Source organism: Centruroides vittatus, unplaced genomic scaffold (genome assembly GCF_030686945.1).
Source record: "Centruroides vittatus isolate TY-2023 unplaced genomic scaffold, ASM3068694v2 contig_2747, whole genome shotgun sequence".
In the NCBI taxonomy this organism is placed as follows: domain Eukaryota; kingdom Metazoa; phylum Arthropoda; class Arachnida; order Scorpiones; family Buthidae; genus Centruroides; species Centruroides vittatus.
This window is the reverse complement of record NW_027121750.1, coordinates 601904-612692: the sequence shown is the minus strand read 5'-3', so window position 1 is coordinate 612692 and position 10789 is coordinate 601904.

The following is a 10789-nucleotide window of genomic DNA, read 5'->3' as shown; positions in this document are numbered from 1 at the left end:
CACTCACATCATCATTCAAAGTTTCTTATGAAGGAATTGATTGAAAGATGAAAATAAAATACTTAAAACAATTTCTAAAATATTAAAAAAATAAATCAATTATTTAGTTAAGATTCCACACAGAATTTTAAAAAATTTCAAATAAATTTATTAAAATTTTAATCTAAGGAATTTAATTAGTTTTCACTTTACAAAAGAATGTTTTCAAACTTTCATTTTCAAACATTTTCAAATTAAATGACTTGAAGGGATAAATTAAACTGTTTAAATATTTAACAATCTTTGTTTAGTTATTGAGAGAAATTTTATTAAAATTCATCATAAAATCTTATATAAATAAATAGGAAATTTGAATTTATTTTGGCTTTCAAAACTTATGATTTAATATTTTATTTTTGTCGATATTTACGAATTTAAATTTATTTTGATTTATTTAATTAGAATTTACTAAACATAAAAAAAAATTGGTTAAAATTTGAGTAAATTTGATGAAAATATGAGAAAAAAAATTAAACTTTGTTAATTGGCTAGTTCGATTAATCTATTTTTAAAAATTAACCAATCAACGTTAAATAAATTTTCAATCGTCAATCTATAACAATGTTGATTGGTCATTGACATGTTTACGATGTTTACGTAAAGCTAACCGACTAATTGATTGGTTTAAATATTTTTCAATTGTAAAATGGTACGTACCAAGCTAGATTACTATTATTCGTTTTTAATTTATGAATTCATAACGTAATAAATATAAAATATAAAATCGCCGTTTTTATATTGTTATAATTGTTAAATTAAAATGATATTATTATTATTAGTAATAAAATTAATTTAGCATGTCGTATGTTAAAATGACTAAAAAAATTAAAGAGAATTAATAAAAATTTTAAATAAAAACAGTGAAACCTTCTGTAACGGACACCTCCCAGCAGCAACTACCTATAAACGACGGCCAGTTTCTCAGGAACCCTATTTTTTAAATGCATGCAAAATGACCTCCAAACAACGGCCACTAACTATTCATAACTATTTAACGGCATGTTTCCGACAGTGGCCGTCGTTCAGAGGTTTGAATTTATAAAAAAAAAAGTTACGACAAAGCTTAAAGTAACGTTTCTAGTAGTCAATTTTGGTAAATTCGCGAGAAGAGATAACGCAAATTTTAAATCTGTTAATAATGTTAGTAACTTAACTAGTGTGAGAAATGAACAAGTACTGTACAAAGGGAGAGTGTGGCTCAAGAGGTAAGTAAATTGGCACTACCATGGTTTGGCACGTTAAGAAAATAAAAGGAGAACTGTCGAAGAGAATATACACAGGAAAGGTGGCCCGATAAAGTCTTGATTGGAACAAGTGAACAAGTATCTGAAAGAACGTAAGGTGCTGAGTCAGAAAGAGAATACAAGGAAGTGTGCTAGAAGTAGCTCGTGTGCGTATGAAGCAAAAGAGGCGTGTCTGAACAGGAAAGTTGCTGAATGGATGATCTGTAGGATTAGTCTGCAATCTGTTTGCCTGCTGCTCTCCCTTTTCGGATAATGAGCATGAAGATGTGAGTGTAATGTATGTATGTAGTAACATAACAGCATCATATATTGAATTAACAACTCTTCCTCTACACAAATGAAACATAATTCTTATATTAGTTGAAGAGATACTTTTCTTATTTTATCTTATCTGAAATAAGTTAATTCAAACCTTGTAGAATTACGAAGTGGTTAATCAATGGCGATCTGCCAAGGGGATTGCTTTCACAGGAGTTTATAGGTAACTGATTCCTATTTAGGTATTGCATACGCAAAGAAAATCCGAAAATATGCACCAACGGTTGGTGGAGCGCGAACTACGGTTTTTCAAACGGGATCCCGATATCTCGGGAAACAGTTCACTTTTATCCCGGAATCCCGGGACAAGCAAAAGACCGGGAAATGAGCCCTAGTGCGAACCCACTACCACTGTTCGGGTTTGGTTGAAACTTCTATGGGAAACTGGCCCCTATTTATGTGTAACAAACACGAAGAAAACCCGAAAAACTCCACATCGGAGGGGTGCAAACCCACGACCAGCGTTTTGTTGTGTTATTCATTCAGTCACTAATGGCCAAAGGATTTTTATTTCGCTTAATTTAGAGTTAGAAAAATATATAGAATAAAACTTGCTTAATCCGGATTTACACAATACCGAATCTTTCTTCTGGTTTGCCGGGTTTCTGTTTTGTGCAGATTTTTTTTAACACAGAAAAACGTTGCGTTTTAAAGAATTTTTCGGCTTGGGCAGGTTTTAACAAGGTTCCGTATAGCGTGTAGAAGCTTATAAATATTTATCTGTTTAAAGATATAGTCAGAAACTTTTGGAGGCCATTTCATGCATCATCATTACTTCCGAATGACGTGAAAAACAATAAAGAAGTGGAGTTGACACTAACAAATGAACTCTTTGTCCTAATGTCAACTCTATAGATTCACTAGTAATGAACGTTCTCTAGAGACCGTTTACAATGATTACAATTTATGTCATGTACTGTACTTTTTACTCTTTCAAGAAGGATTATAATTTTTTTTTATTTCTTATTTTTCCTAATTGATAATTAAATAATCGTAAATTAAGCGAAAAAAAATTAATTTTCATTGCTTTACTTTTTAAGGCGTTCGATGTGTTGAAGTACTTTACATTTTCAATAACAAACGAACGAACAAAGAGTAATTTGCTTATTAAATGTTAATCTAATTAAAATTATAACTTTCAATTTAAATTAATGATAACTTCGTGGAAAATTAAATCGTCGAGATAATTATAATTAATTAATTATTATTCAGAAGTTAAATATACGAGTTTTATGTATTATTTAATTTCGTCTCGGGTGGCAGGAAATATGCAACTGAAGCAAATAAACATAATAAAACGAGACTTTTTGAAGGACTTTTTGAGTGAAATTAATTATTTTAAGGTAATTATTACAATTAAATAAAATTTATTATTATTTCTGTTCATTATAGAAATATATTTGCTTGTTTAAACGACAGAGAAAGAGATTGTAGATGTATAAATTCCCATTGTTGACTGTCATTCCTTACTCTCAAAAAATTTATTACATAGACAAAAGTCGAGACCAGATATGGAAATCTTAGGGTCAGGAGCCCCCCAATTAACTGTATAATAACTTTCGGATTAGACCGGAAGTCGAGTGATTTCAATTCAAATATTATCCTTCAGAACGAATTTACATAGATAACCGGCACGACTCTGTTGCTAGCAGGAAAAGTATGATGCACAGGGGCAAACCATTACTAATTTAAGGTGGAGAGCATATATTTTAAATTAAATAAATTAAAAATATGATTAAAAATTGCAGCCTCGTTTGATCTATTCTTTAAGGTCTTCTTTCATTTCATATACGGATCCTCCTCTGTTTACAAATTAACTGTCAAGATAAAATGCAGTAATTAACTAAATTGATCTAAATTATCATTTAGCTGTTCTGTTGGACGTATAAAATTATTAATTATATGATATTCTGCCGAAAATCAACTGGGAAGATTGACTTCGACTTCAGTATTGGACCAGGATTGTTTACAAGTGAAAAAGACGTGTCATCAATTGCTGAGACTGGCATTTGTTCCAGTTGATGATGCAGCAAGAGATTTTGATGAGTTACTTCGTTGATAATCTGCTTACAGATCTGATTGAAACTGTAGAATATTTAAAGAGGCTTACAATTGAGAGCATCTGATAAGATAAAAGTCACTCCTAGTGAATGATAAAGAAAATCATAGGGAATAGTATCAATAGTAAAAATTTAACACTTGAACACACAAATTTACTGTACACTAATATATATATATTTTAAATTGTAAGTATATTAAAAGACAATTAATTATGTTTAAAAGTAATTAATTAAACATCTCTTGTTGTGCTATTATTATCTTAACTTGATTTATTTATTATGACTTCTTTCTTCTAAGCGAAAGCCAATCCTTAAAACCAATCTACAAAATAAAAAAAAATTAAAAATATGATTGTATTTTTAATTAAATATTAAATTAATTTGTGAATATTTATTTTAAATCGTAGATTTTATAATAGGAGCTTAGGTCTTCATTTTTATGCCCCTCCAATAATTTCCTTAATGTCGATTCATACGAAAAGAAAACAAAGGAGCTTTGTATAGTAAAACCTGTCTAAAACAAAAACCTGCCAAACAGGACCAACAGGACAAGATTCAGTACCACGCCAATCCGGTTTACACAGGTTATTCTGTATACACGAAATGGTCAAATATTTTCCGGTTTATCTCAGGAATCCTTTCAAAATATTTCGTATCCTCTTGATGATGCAGCAAGAAAGATGCAACCGTGAAAGAGGAGTAACTATTTTATACAATAATGATGAAAATTGTTTAAATCATAGTAAATTATATTAAAATTTTCGTGATTTCACCTGTTTCATAAGTTTTATATATGATTTATTTAAGTAAATAGATTTGAATTTCATAAATATTCTTACTTATTCTACACGTTTTCACACGGAAAAAAGAGTGCCTACAGCTTTTTTTTGTCAAGTGACTAAAAAATAATGGAGTTATTTAAAGTTAGAAGTGAAAATTCGATGTCAAAATACACCAAAAGGGAATCAGAAACACACTGTAAACAATGCCCACAGGGAACTGGGTAGCAATTTTATTTAGGTAATTTTACAGAACTGGTATCTTAAAGCAGCATACTTCTTGCACTAAACGCAAGTAAATGAGATTCTAAAGAGCCATAACAGTTCCGGTTTATTCAATGGAATGCCATTTTATAGCATAATAATGCTCATCCACATATAATCAAGCTGAACAAACAATATCTTAAACGAAACATTAACAATTGAACGAATGCTCTCGAGTTATCTTGGGACTTATCCACATCACTATTATCCCTCTTCTTCCTCGAAAGGGATAATGTCGAAAATGCTCTGTTAGAATATTATGCCCAGAGGACTTTCTAAATATAAAACTAAGATGCTAAAATCTAAAATTAAGATACTTTTAGAGTGATTACACTGAAAATTGGCTGCTTATGTATAGTGTTTAAACCTCAAATTGTTCACATGTTTAATAATTTTTCATCTCTTGCTTTTACTATGATTTGAAAGCATGGATGCTGAAGTCAGCTTATGCTATCCTACCGATAGATTTTTCCACAGATGTTGCAACTTCTATTCCTAATTCCTCACACTGGTAAATGGGCATCTACCAGTGTGAGAAATTAGGAATATAATCTGGTCTTTCATTTGAACCCACAAATACCAGATGAGTGAAAAATCTGGACACCCAGCAGGCCAAAGAAATGTGGCAAAGCGATGAAGCCATTCCTTGGCAACGTTGTATATGTGTGGTCTACCCATTTTCCAAGAATATCACAATGCCGGACTGCAATTTTTAATCATATTTCTAATTTATTTAATTTAAATTATATGCTCTCCACCTAAAATCAGTAGTGTTTTCCCCTGTACATCATACTTTTCCTGTTAGCAAGCGAGTCTTGCCGATCATCTATCTAACACTTTTCGAGGGAAAAAGTTTTGAATTGGAATAACGTGACTTCCGGTTTGCACCGAAAGTTTGTATAGAGTTAATCGGGACTATTTATAATTCAATATTTAAACAAGATCCACACAAAAACATGAAAGAAAATACACACATCTATACACAAAAACACAAACTTCGACACGTACCCATACACAAATAAACGAAGTTATTATTTATTTATTTTACCTATAAAGGCAAGAACATAGCACAATACTTTTTGAGCTCCTCCTGACAGCAGAGTAACATACAATAACATACAAACACATGAAAAATACAGTTTACACGAGCTGTTAAGGCAATTAAAATTTATTCAATTAGCTTAACAAAACATGCAAACCATAAATATTATTAATATATATATATTAAAGTATCTATAATCTATTATCTATTTCTACATATTTCACAATTAATAATTCTACAGAATCGATATTTTCTTCTTCTTAAAGGAAAGAAATCGAACGAACACGTGTTTGGCGAAAGTAAGAAATAAATTCCTTTTGGTCATCTTCCACCTTACCGACTTTCCTATTGACTTTCTCCTCTAGATACTTTTTCTTTTTATCTTTTCTACTTTTTCTTATTTTTTGTCTGGATGAGTTTTGCCTCATCCCCAACCTCTTCAATGGAAAAATTTCATTCTTCCATTACACTGAATCAGAAAAAGTCAAGTAGAAAAAAATCAAATGGCCTATTTTCCGATATTTTTCCAGTAAAATATTTCTATTTTATTAAGAATTTAACCACTAGATAATAAAATAAATTACAGAAATGCGAGGTGTATAACACACCGTTTCACTTCCAGATAATTATTCAATTAACCGTACAATTAACAGAAAGTTTTAAATATTTTACTTTCCTTACTGTTAAATATAACGGGGGGAAAGTATGGTAACCGTTTGGACTCAGAACGCTTTGAAAAGTCGAGAAACGTTGGGGGAATTTCTGTATATATGGACGTTAGTCTGCATGTGTGGGTGAAACGATTTTGTCTATACAGTTTGAAGCTTAATAACTCCTGTGTCTTTCGTCGAAAATTTCTGAAATTTTGTAGGAAGGTTTATGTATAGAGACGTTTGACGCTGTTAAATTTTGGTGGTTAAAGGCCGATGAGGTGGGGAGATAGAGCGAATTATATGACATGTCTCTAGTAGGATTGGACTTAATGAAGATTTTACACATTACTACCATTTACAGATATTTTTTATAAAAACTCATCTCTATCCTCAAAATTCAAGTTTTTTGCCATTTTAAAATAATTAACAATGTAAAAAGTTATTTTTAATAAAATCTCATGACAGATTGCACCATACGAAATTTTAACATTTTTTTTGGCCAGGAAAGTTACGCAACTCATTTCTGGTATTTTTTTTCTAATACTCGAGATTCAATTTTATGAAGAGCAGAACAAATTAAAAGTCTTCAAATGTTTTATTTATTTTGCTAAATCGAGAAGTAGCTTGAAGGATCGAAGAATGTTAAATGGATGCTGCAGAAGACATAAAAAAACGAATTTAAAGAAGTGTAAACATTCGCAAACCCTCCGAGTTTACTTTATTCTGAATTTCCTATATTAAAATGATAGAAATTCCTGTTTACCATTGAAATTTAATCTCGGTAAATCTTTATGGAAAGACCCAAATTGTTTAGATAAGAACCCTCTCCAACTTCTGTAAGAGTTTATGAAAGAGGAGAAAAATATTAAATCGCCGTGGCTTTGATTCGGATAAGTTAAATTAGTTTTTAAAGAAAAGTTTTGGGATATTTTAAATATTTTTCACTGGTAAAGGTAGAATGAATGTAGCAAACTTATTGAAGTGTGATTTACAATTTGCATTAATGTTACAAATACGATCGAACGTAGCAAACTACTAACGTGATACGTCTCACGATCTTAATCTTCACGTGATTTACTCGAATTTTAATATTTATGAGATAAAAAAACGTAAAAAGTTTGAAAAATTGTAACGTAGATTCTACTTTCTCACGTTATATTTGAGAAAAGTAAAAATTATTGGGTTAAAATTTAAAAATTGCAGACCACTGCCGTCTGCTGTCTATCTACCTTTTCTATGTTAATCTCGAGAACGGAGATAGATAAAATCGAGAGTAGATATAAAAGCTGAGGGGACAAAGCTGCGATTAAATATATATACAAACTTCCGGTTGTATATTCTGTAGACAAATGAAAAACGAGACTAATTAAGAAAAGGATAAGAATTGTACACCCTGCTCAACTATATATGAACTTCCGGTATAAACAGGAAGTCAAGTAGTTTTGATTTAAAATTTTTGTCCAGAACGTAGTTAGATAAATGACCGGCATTACTCACTTGTTATCAGGAGAAGTATGATTTACAGGCGCAAGATGCTACTAAAATCGAGACCAGATATGAAAAGCTTATGAACTAGAAATCGCGATTAAATATATAAGAATATCTCATTTAAGTCTCTTACTTGCTTTAAATAAATAATTTGAATATTCATAAGCATACTAAAGTGCGAGAATAATACAAAATTTTTTATAAATGATCCTTTATCCCCACAAATGTACAATGTAAATTTCGTTAATTATGATTAGGAATTCCTTTTGATAAGTATCTAAATCACAACGTGCAGAAGTGATTATAATTAAGTAGTCTCCTGTGTTTTACGTATAAATTCCTGTCCATTCTTTATTCGATCCTCAGCGAACCCATTATCTTTAATCACGAAACAGAAACGATATGTGCGAGTGCATTAAGAATTACTTCGATTTTTCTAAGAAGAAACCTGATTGGAGCGTAAATAACGAGTTATTTTTACTATTAAAAACAAAGGGCACGTGATATAAAGTAGTCACGTAATTCCCAACTCATCAACTAATGTTGAGCAAGTTAACATTATAAAAGAAACCATCAACGCGTAACTTGCTCGGCAAAAAGTTACAATTGTTGTTGCTCCATTTGTTGCGAAATTTTATTTTTGAAACTTTCTATACTATTAATGATTATAGAATGGAAAACAATCTTTATTTTGACGGCAAAGATGAGTATAATCTTCATTAATTCGATCCCACTCGAGATACATGTGACCCCTTTCTCTTCCCACCCCTTGACCTTTTAACCAGCAAATTTTAACAGCATCAATGATCCTAATACACAAATCGCTCTGAAGAATTTTGGAAATTTTCGACAAAAGGCACAAGAGTTATTAAGCTTCAAATGGGGTTATAAAATCGTGTCCCCTCCCACACACATTTTTACATAGGGAAAAAAAAACCCAATTTTTGAAGTTTTGAAGGTCCATTAAGTCAAAAAATGTAAAAATCTTGAGTGCCGTTGTTTGTATCAGTTGCCATATTTACCCTCTGTTATATATTACAACAGAAAACGTAAAAATTAAGATGTTATAGTATTAATTCTGAATATAAATATACACATTTTGCAAATCCTTATATTGTTGGTATCATGATATATACAAATAAACCTTATTTGTTACAGTTATAATAAATAATCTTTATGGTTTATTGCCACATTACCATACTAACCAAAGACAACTGTGGTATATTTTGCTACACTCACCAATAATTAATATACCACAGTTGACCTTTGTGCTTACCTTTACACGTGCAGTAGAATATGCTACTTGCAATTGTTTATTATTCTTTCTATAATTTAATTTCTAAGGCGAAATTTCACATATCTTGCAGCTTTTTCAATCTTTAAATCTTACTTTAGGAGACGAGCAAAGGGGAGGAATTCCGATTTAAGGAAACTTCTGTGTCGACTTTATCGTTTTTTAGTGATAAATCATTGAAAACTTCAGCTTAGATTACAATTTCTCTTCTATGATAAGCAGGTGATGATTTATGGCTTTTGGTATTTCAAATCGACAATGAATCGCTAACGTAGATTCGTCCAATTTATTGATCTATGCACTGTCTAAGCCATTCAGCATAAACTTAAGGGACCTGTTCGAAATTATATATATAGAATTTTTAGCCCTTAAAAGTTTCAAATAACGTTCTCGTGTTAGTTTTATCGACAATTTATGTATAAAATACAAAAGAAAAGATATTTATGTGTATCTGTTAGCATTAGAAAAAGGTATAAATATAAAATTTCTCTCGTATAAAGTGAATTGTACTATATAAAAACGTATTTACTGTGACTTCGTCACAATGCCAGGTTGCAATTTTTAATAATCTTTTAATTTAAATACATTTCAGCAACGAGTTGCTCAACTTATCCTATTTTATCAAAGAACTTTTCACATTTTTAAGTATTATAAAATGGCAATAAGCTTAAGTTTGAAGATAGGGACAGGTTGAAGTCCGATCCTACCAGAGATACAAACGACCCCCTTTATCTCCTCACTACCTCGATCTTTACTCACCAAAATTTAATATCATCAATGCCCCTAATACACGAACCTCCGTGCGAAAGTTCAGAAATTTTCGACAAGAAGCACAGGAGTTATTAAGCTTGAAAGATAGGAACTAAAGCGTGTCCCCCACACATTAACATCCATACACAGAAAAAATCCCCAAATTTTTTTTTGCATTTGTCAACGTTTCAAGGTGTCCTGAGTCCAAAAATGTAAAGCTCTTGAGTTATTTTTTGACCAATGGCCCATACTTTCTGGTACAAACCAGAAGTTCGAGTATAGCTAATTCAAAAACCGCCCCCTAAGCTTTCAATATCTGGTCTCAATTTTCATTTATCTAACTCTATTCTCGAGATTAACGAATGAGAGACAGACAAACAGACAGACTCCATGAAAATGTATAGGTCTTCAATTTGAAACCTGTAGCCTAATAGCCATATATAAATATTCAAATATTCAAATATTCTTTTCATAAAAATCAACAAATTTATTATAAAAATGATTTTTCACATTCAAAATTGATGGAATAATTTCTAAATATTCACAATGTGAATTAAGTCCTTCGCGTGTTCCTTAAATTTTACGAAAATCTTTCGTAAAATTTCGAAGATTTTTCAGAATTAATCTAAATTAAATAAAAGTAAAAAAAAAATCTAATTTGAATTTTCAAACAGTTAAAATGTTTTATATCGGAATTTATGAAGGATTCACTCGATATTTGAATAGAAAAATATCGCCTTTAAGATAGAATTTCCATCATTTGACTTGGGAAAAGAGATCGATTCGATACATCCTCCCGTAACTATAGCAACGCGATGTATATTTTGCACTTTTTTCATTTTATAACTATCTATTTGA